Source organism: Colobus angolensis, unplaced genomic scaffold, assembly GCF_000951035.1.
Source record: "Colobus angolensis palliatus isolate OR3802 unplaced genomic scaffold, Cang.pa_1.0 Scaffold567, whole genome shotgun sequence".
Classification (NCBI taxonomy): Eukaryota; Metazoa; Chordata; class Mammalia; order Primates; family Cercopithecidae; genus Colobus; species Colobus angolensis.
This window is the reverse complement of record NW_012119232.1, coordinates 130859-140874: the sequence shown is the minus strand read 5'-3', so window position 1 is coordinate 140874 and position 10016 is coordinate 130859.

The window sequence follows — 10016 nt, the reverse complement described above, 5'->3', positions numbered from 1 at the left end:
ACCAGTCACTTCTGAACTGCTCAATGGCAGGCAGGGGAATGACCCCTGGTTGGCAGATGTCCACTCACTATGACCCTGGATTGGACATGTAGTTACCTTGAGTCAGGCCAGTCATGTGTTGTTGGACTAGTCCTTGGAGATACACTCATTAGTGACTGTTAAGGTACCTGAGTTATTAGGTGCCTGTAGACTATGCCCAGTGATATGTGCATTAGGTACAAACTCCCTAGCTGTACTGACATTGACTGAAGCTGTGAGGTTTCACAATGACACGTCAGCCAAATACAGATGTTCAGATTTACCATTTATCAAGAGGTCTTCACACTATCAATTACGCAATTATCATTCTACACACAGGAAGTAATAAAGGGAGTAAAAAGTCACAGCCATGGCTCGGGAGACCAGTGTACCTCCAGAAGAGTCCAGGGGGTCCAGAAGCCATTTGGATGCTGGTCGGAGGCTCCTTTTAGGCAGAGATCACAGCAGCAACCACCAGGTCTGCAGAAGTCCTTAGAGTTCTCATGGACAGAGCTTCTGAAGGCAACTTACACAAGACCTTGTATTTGCTGGTTTTATGATCCTCTGCAAATGGGTCTATTCTCATTATCTCAGCCATCTTTCACTTCCTATCAGTTCATTTCAGGTCTCTCATGATCCCAGGCAGCAGTAGTTGTTATCTTATCACTTCAGTTCATTCATATATGTTTATCTCTTTGGGGATGAGGGGACAACTTCACTGTCAACTTAATTCTACCGGAGATGAGTGACCCCACTTTAAGATATCAGGATCACAAATTAATATTACCTATCATCAGGGCGGACAATAGCTACCACCTGGGGCTGAAAGCAGGTAACTCTTTTTATTCTGAAAACATTCTGTCTTGATTATGGTGCCAGTTGCTGCAAGGGACTTCCTTTCCGCAACCTGTTTTTCACAAGGTTTGAGTCTGAACTGCTAACATTCTACTGATTTCTGGGTGAAGGGACTGACTGCACCATCCTAGCCTGTCAGAGCACTTGCCCCAGTACTTCCACTTTCAGAGTTTTCCACCTTGTCCAGAACTACAGTCCATCAATCCCCTCATTTTCTCTCTTAAGAGAATAAACAGGCTGGGCGCGGTGGCTCACGACTGCAATCCCAGCACTTTGGGAACCCGAGGCAGGCGGATCATTTGAAGTCAGGAGTTTGAGACCAGCTTCACCTGAAACCTCATCTCTACTAAGAAAAAAAAATTTAAAACACACACACACACACACACACAAAATTAGCCAGGTATGGTAGCGGGTACCTGTAATCCCAGCTCCTTGGGAGGCTGAGGCAGGAGAATCGCTTGAACCTGGGATGCGGAAGTTGCAGTGAGCCAAGATTGTGCCACAGCACTCCAGCCTGGGTGACAGAGCGACACTCCTTCTCAAAAAAAAAAAAAAAGAGAGAAAGTGAATAAACAACATATCTCACGTACACACACATACCCCTCTTACCCCAAATACCAAACACACAAAAATCCAATCTGTCTCCTTCTACCTAAGTAATTTTACATAGTCACTTTCTCATAATTACCTTAAGCTCCCTGACTTGCTGCTCGTCCTTTCTCTGGCAAAATCGAATCCCTGGATGAGCCCCACTTTGTGTTTCCTCAATGGCACCACTCAGCTGAACCAGAAAAAATATCAAAAAGTGGTAAGAGATATCATCATACACTCAAATTACTTACACAAAAAATTGGCCGTAAATGTTTCCAGAAATCAGTAAAAGTTTTGTTTCTCCGATGACACCATTTCTTCAGGAACCCAACATGTATAACCTATCTTTTCTATGTTCTTCTAATGTTTATTCAACTTCTCTCATCTGATATCTTGCCAAATCATTCAAGGAGAAAATATATCCCATTAAGCAAGAACTGACCATATTCCCATCACCTGAGAAAAGAATATGCACAGGATGCACCCACCTCCCCTTTCTCTGCTCATCATGTCAGAAAAAGTATCCCTCCTTTTGTCACAAGGCAAATCTGAGATAAAAGATTTAGATGGCCTGTGATTCCAGCATTTGGGGAGACCAATGCAGACAGATTATTTGAGTCTAAGAGTCTGAAAGAAGCCTAAGTAACTTAGGGAAACTGCATCTCTCAAACAAATACAATTAGCCTAGCATGGTGGTGTGGTGGCACGTGCCTGTAGTCCCAGCTACTCAGGATGGGGAGCACTGAGGTGGGACGATCACCTGAGCCTGGAAGGTTGTGGCTGCAGTGAGCCATGATAACACCACTGCACTCCAGCCAGGGCAACAGCTATTTTTAAAAGGATCTTCTCTGTTAAAAATAATCAAATAAACAAGTGGCCCTGAAGCCTAGGTGGCTACAGTGCACCTAATTCCTCCTTAAACAAACCCAAACTTGACTCAGTGTAAATAATAAAAGGAAACCTAAGCTTAACCAATCAGAAATCAACAACTAACATCTAACTACAGGCTTTCCACTGTAGTGTTTCAAATGAGGCCACTGCTCCACTTCACCCAATCAAGTATTTTCCTTTTCTTCCACATTTACCATACACAAGTTTTCTCCCACCCTCCCTAAGCCTCTCTGTTGGACCTTTGAGCTGCTTGAAGTCTGGGGCTGGGTAGTACATACATTTCTGAGTGCTCAAATATATTTTCTAATGTTTCAAAGTGTCTACCTGTATCTTTTAACAGCTCTCATGATTACCTCATTGTTTCTGGATCCTCAAGTTCTACCTCCTTCATTGGATTGATTCTTCAGTGTGAGAATACATTCTCCTCTACCATCGTAAAGACTCTCCAAATATGGGCAGTTTCTTATAAAACTATACATACTCCTATTACGTGATCCAGCAATTGTACTCCCTAGGTCTTTATCCACATGACCCAAATGCTTATGTCCACATGAAAACCTACACACAGATGTTTACAGCAGCTTTTAAAATAGTTGCCAAAACTTAGGAGGAATCAAGATGTCCTTCCATAGCTTAACTGATAAATACAACTGTGGTATATTTAGAAAATGAAATATTAATCACCTCGGAAAAGAAATGAGCTATTGAGCCATGAGAAGACACTGAGGAATCTTAAATGCATATTACTAACTGAAAGAAGCCAATCTGGAGAGTTATTTACTCTGTGATTCCAAGAACACAACATTCAGAAAAATGTAAAACTATGGAGACTGAAAAGATGGGTGGCTTCCAGTGGTTAGGAAAAGAAAGACTAAATAGAGCACGAGATTATTACAGTAGTGAAAATATACTGCAGGATATCATAACAGCTATAATGATACATTCATTAAACATTTCATTCTCATTATACATTTCTCCAAACCCTTAGAATGTGAGCCACCAAGAGTATCACTGTGGGTGATGATGATGTGTCAATGTAAGTTCACTGACTATAATAATTATTCTACTCTGCTGGAGGAGGTTGTTCGTGGAGTGACCCGAGCGTGTACAGGAATTGAGGGCATATGACATCTCTGGACTCTGCACTCCATTTTGCTGTACACTCAAAACTACTCTAAAATAATGTATCTTTAAAAATCTATATCACATAGCCCTTTTCAAGTATCCAACTGCTTGGAGCCAATTCTATTAAAGCTCAGAAAACACTGATTCATAAGCTAGTTCTGACCCAACTGGCAAGAAGCAGGAAAGACCCAGGCCAGGGGAGTATATTGCATATGCATGCACCAGGACACTGGAGGAAGCTTAGAGGCCCTTTAGCCTGGTCCTGAGCCTGCTGAAACTGCATTTACAGGCACAGATGCCTGGGGCACCAATCTGAATCTGCCAACATCCAAGGCCACATGAACACAAATGCGCAGAGTCTCCTCTGCGATCAGGAGCTAAGGATGTTAGGCCATGACTGGACTAGGATGGGAGATCAACTGAGAACTATAGATTCTGTAGGCTTTTGTTGTCTCTTCTCACCCCCAGCAACAAGTGATGAACACACCCACACAGACACACACCCCATAGTGACTAACAGGATCTCCCTCCAGGCGACTTGTAGAGAGTGGAGCAGAAAATATCCCAGGGACCTTTCATAGCTACTTCCTTGAGTCCCCTTTCAGACAGTGCTGTCTAGGCCTGTCTCAGACCAAGCACCACCACCCTGATATACAGAAGCTGGCATCCTTACCTGAAACTCAACATCAGGAAATGATCTCTTCTACTTAACACTGATGGAAATATCTCCAAGCAACGACCTCATTGGCAGGGGTGGAGTGGGGGAAGTTTCTTAAAAAGTGAGGCCTCTGCCCACCACCTAGAGAACCTGGAAATTTCCGTCTACGCCACAAAGTCCAAATCACGGGCCACTGCCCCAGTGTGTGGCAGATTAGAACATCTCTCCATTATATCTGGGCTTCTAGTCCATTGAATGAAATGGCTTTTCTATTACAGGGACAGAATAAGGGATCAAAAGGGTCTTACAACTGAACTCCAGTGTACAGTCTGCACAGACACTAGGCTTGTGCAAATATCACACAGTGAGGTCCCAGGACCCTTAAGCCAGCTGAATGTACTGAATTTCAGGAAACGGTGAGATACATTCAGCAAAACAGTAGGCTTCATGCTGAAAGAAGTCAATCCAAGAAAATATCACACACACACACACACACACACACACACACAGTCTAGTGGCCAATAGGTCCTCTCACCAAAAACCTGCCATCAGGAGAGCAGAAAGCCTCCCAGGGATCCATCACTGCACTTTCTGGAGCTCCTTATCAGATGGCCAGCTCCGGGACAGGACTGTCTTATCCTGGTCCAGCCCAAACTGCTATCACCCTGTGATGTGGGAGCTGGCCACTTCACCAGAACCTCTGTGTCAGAAAAATTTCTCCTCCTTTTAAAATAATGAGGGAGAACCTTCAGACAGTGTCCTGATTAGGGTGGGTGGAGAGGGGGTTTTCCTAGAAAGTCAGGCAGGGCAGGGCTGAAGCCCTCTGGGTTAACTGTGGGCTTTTGATATGAAGGGAGGTAAGACTGGAGAGGTCGGGGGTTAGAGAGGGGATGGACTAGGGTGCTAAAGAACTCCACTTGGGCTCTGTACACCAGGGAAAATGACCATGAAACATCCCATCTTGGCCGGGCGCGGTGGCTCAAGCCTGTAATCCCAGCACTTTGGGAGGCCGAGACGGGCGGATCACGAGGTCAGGAGATCGAGACCATCCTGGCTAACACGGTGAAACCCCGTCTCTACTAAAAAATACAAAAAAAAAGCTAGCCGGGCGAGGTGGCAGGTGCCTGTAGTCCCAGCTACTCAGGAGGCTGAGGCAGGAGAATGGCGTAAACCCGGGAGGGGGAGCTTGCAGTGAGCTGAGATCCGGCCACTGCACTCCAGCCTGGGAGACAGAGCCAGACTCCGTCTCAAAAAAAACAAAAACAAAAACAAAAACAAAAACATCCCATCTTCACTGCTCAGAGAAGGCTAGATCTGCTGTGAGCTAGAAAGCCATGTGGGGGCAGCTGATGAGTCATCGAATAGAAGAAACTTGAGAGCCGTGTGTTCCACAGGCCTCTGGTCCTTGTTCACGCAGCAGGGCATTGTGAGATGTGGCTCCTTGGCCCCTTCCAGCCACCACCTTGACTACATGCTGCAGGGAAAGACACTGAAGCCAAAGAATGCGGTCTTGCTCACCACAGGATGACGGCTCAGTGCAGAGCCGAGCTATGTGTGGCCCAGGAGGCAGAAGGTGGGGATGACCCAGGCTGGGCTGGGGGATCCAACTGAACATGCACTTGCTAAGAAGCTGTGGACTACTAAGATGCCTTGGGACCCCAGTCTGGATCTAGAATTGCAGCAAAACAGGCTACTATTAAAAGTTCTTGGGAAGCTAACCCACTTTTGCTACCATCCACAGGCAAACAAACCAACCCCCACCACTTCCCACTCCCTGTGAAAGCCACTTGCCCCTCTGATCGACCACAGCACAATGGTGTCACTCCCTAAGGCACAGGTAGACAAGGCATCCAGCCATGCACATTCCAGGGCCCACACATGTCCAGAATACACTGGTTCTTGTTGAGACTCCACTCTTCCAACTACAGACAAAAGCTCCCCACTCTCCTCAGCCACTCCCAACAACTGGAGGCCTGAAAACTTTCATGCACGCTGCTATGGTTTAAGCCACTTGTGGCAGTTTTGATTTTCATTTTCCTGGTAATCAGTGATGTTGAGCGCCTTTCCATATGCCTTTTCACCAGCTGGATGGCTTCTTTGGCTAAATGTCTATTCAAATCCATTGCCCATTTACAAATCTGCTTTTTCGGGGCTTCTTGATGGTTTTCTTTCTTTTTTTTTTTTCCTATTTATTTATACAAATTCCTTAGGTATTTTGAGTATTTGTTAAAACAATTTTCAATTCCACTGCCCAGTTATAAATCTGCTTTGTTGTTGTTGTTGTTGTTGAGATGGAGTTTTGCTCTTGTTGCCAAGGCTGCAGTGTAATGGTATGATCTCAGCTCACTGCAACCTCCACCTCCCAGGTTCAAGTGATTATTCTGCCTCGGCCTCCTAAGCAGCTGGGATTACAGGCATGTGCCACTATGCCCGGCTAATTTTTGTATTTGTAGTAGAGGTAGGGCTTCTCCATGTTGGTCAGGCTGGTCTCGAACTCATGTGATCCATCCGCCTTGGCCTCCCAAAGTGCTGGGATTACAGGTGTGAGCCACTGTGCCCGGCCAATCATCCCTTTGTGTGTGTGTGTGGTTTTTTTTGGCGGGGAGCGGGGGAAGAACAGTCTTGCTTGTCACCCAGGCTGGAGTGTAGTGGCGTCATCTTGGCTCACTGCAGCCTCCCAGGTTCCAGTGATTCTCCTGACTCAGCCTCCTAGGTAGCTAAGATTACACGCACACACCACATGCCCAGCTAATTTTTGTATTTTTAGTAGAGACAGGGTTTCACCATGTTAGCCAGGCTGGTGTCAAACTCCTGACCTCAGGTGATCCACCTACCTCAGCCTCCCAACGTGTTGGAATTACAGGCGGGAGCCACCACTCCTTTTTTGTGTTTTAACATCAGTTGACACTCACATTTTAAAATAATAATAATGAATGGTGGTACCTTAAAACAAGGGAATTATACATCTTCCTCTTGTCCTCATCCTAGTGCAGACATTTTGTCTATAAAATGTTATTCACAGATGAATTCATGAGAAAATTACTGTGAATTTTAAATCCACATACAAGCATATGCTCATTCATGAATATTTCAATAAAATAAAACTAATAGCGATAAAGAATTCCAGGGTTGAAGCAGTTTCAGGAAAAATAAGATGGCAGTATGAAGTAAAATAGCAAAAAATGGTTTGTTTAAATGGGTATATTTGTGCCTATAACTTTTTTAAAAATTATAGCATTAGACAATGTATATATATATCCACATACATAAAGCAATGGAAGTGGCATTGTTTTCATACTAGTCTAGAATATATATGTATGTATCATGTGGTCAGCAAAATAATGGCCCCCCAAAGATGTCCATAGATTCCTAGAACCTTACATGAAAACGGTACATCATGCATGTGATTAAGGTAAAGACCTTGACATGAGGAGACTACCCTGGTGCTATGGAAGGAACGTTGTGTTCCGTCAATGTTCCTATGCTAAAATCCTAACTCTCGAGGTGATGGTATTAGGAGGTTAAGCCTTACGGGGGACTCTGCCCTCATGACTGGGATTAGCACCCTTATTAAAGGCACAAGGGAGCTTGTTTGTTCCTCTCATCATGTGAAGACACAGCAAGAAAGAAGCCTCCATGAGAAAGCAGACCTTCTCCAGACACCAACACTGTGGGCATCCTGATCTTGCACTTCTCAGCCTCCAGGACTGTGAGAAACAAAGTTCTGTTGTTTATAAGCTGCCCGGTCTAGTGCATTTCCTTGTAGCAGCCTGTATGGATTAGGACAGTGGGATCATGTGGATGATGATGGCGCCTCCATTCAGGACTAAGTAAGCACATGAGTCCTTAACAGTGGAAGGAAGGGGGAAGGAAAGAGCCACAGAGACACGTGGCCATAGAAGAAGGGTCCATGAGATGCAAGGTTGCTAATCGTGAGAGTGGAGAAGAGCCCAAAGCCAAAAAATGCAGGCAGACTCCAGAATGTGGAAAACGCGAGAAAAAAGATTCTCCCCTAGACCCTCTAGAGATGAAGGTAGCCTTTCCAACACCTAGATTTTAGCCCAGGGACATCCACATCAGACTCTGACATACAGGGGTGTAATCAGTTTGTTTTATGTCCTCACATGGTGGTAGTTTGTTGTAGCAGCAATGGACTAGATGGACTAGTAATATATAAATACACACACACACACACACACACACACACACACACACACACTACCCCCCTCCCCACCCACACATACAGAACTACATATATCCTGCCCTTCAAAACTGAAGCAGATAAACTATACGTTAGCATTAACTTAGTTGGGTGTGGTGGTGCACGCCTGTAGTCCCAGTTACTCAGGAGGCTGAGAGGGAGGATCACTTGAGCTCGCGAGTTTAAGACCAGCCTGGGCAACACACAACAACAATTTTTACTGAGGCCACATTTCAAAAACAAACAAACAATAACACAACAAACCTTTGATTAAGCTCATTTCCCAAATTTGAAGAGGAGATAATTATTAGATAAAGAAGAGAAAAGAGAAAGGTAGAGCTGCTGACTTTTGTGCTGGAAGCACAGGCCCAGGCCCAAACACACTCCTGTCCTCCTGGCTTTCCTGTCCTTTCTTATAAGGGACACATGAACCTCTCAAACTGAAGCACGGATCACAGACCCATTCTCAGAACTCAATGCAGTTTTGTGCTATGATGTTTTATACATCCGTGTCCTTGTTTCTACCTCCCATTCCCACCTCCCTTACTCTAGTTAGAAAAAAAATGGCTATTACCAAATATGAGTGTATCTTCATGTACTAATGCCAACTGATCACCAGCTGGTTTTCTTCTTTTACAAAGTCATAACTCTTTAGGCTTTAACGTGTCTTCCAAGCAATAGAATGCTATTTTCCAGTTCATTAACACAAATTATATATTTAAAATGAAGACTTCACAAGCTGATTTCAATAATATACTAACCAAAATAGACTGGCCATGGTTCAAACTGACATTTTAATTAAATGTGATGATAGGTTGAGTAACCTAGCAGTACTCTAACATGACTTTTCATTGTGGCTTTCTCCATATTATGCTTAGTCTGAGGCATCCCTAAATGATTCAACTGTAATTCCCCTTCTTAAAAATGAGATTTATCTTTACAAAATAATTTATTTTCCTAAAATTACAAGCTAATTCTATAGTTCATGCCTACATAATCTCACTAGATATCAGCTGTATGTGTACACACATACATATAGGTATTTGTATATACACATATTACATAATTTCTAAAAAAACTTATTAGTAGGGTACGACCACAAAGACAAAGAGGCTTCATGTAATGTGATGGAAACACAATAGCAGGACAAACACCAGGCTGCTGTGAGGGCGGTATTTACCTTTGCTGCTGTGAAACTTGGAAAAACATAGATAGTGGATATTTAATCCCCATAACAGAAAATTCAGGGTGCAGAAAACTTCCCACAATTTTTACAGAGAATATCAATAGAAAGACATTCAATGCAGGGAATACACAGTGTGACAATATACAAAAATAAGCAGGTTGATGGTTTAGATTTATGAGTCAAGAGACAGAAATAGTAGATGATGTCATAATTCTCCTTTTATGGAGTTAGGAAAATTCTTCATTTTATATATGGTCAGGTGCTTTCAAATGTCAATGAGAAAAATATTTAAAGGAAGAATCAAATCTAAGTTTGTGGAGAGATCTTTATAAAAATGACCTTCAGGCCAGGCACGGTGGCTCACACCTGTAATCCCAGCACTTTGGGAGGCCAAGGTGGGAGGATCACGAGGTCAGGGGATCGAGACCATCCTGGCCAACATGGTGAAACCCCATCTCTACTAAAATACAAAAAATTAACCAGGAGTGGTG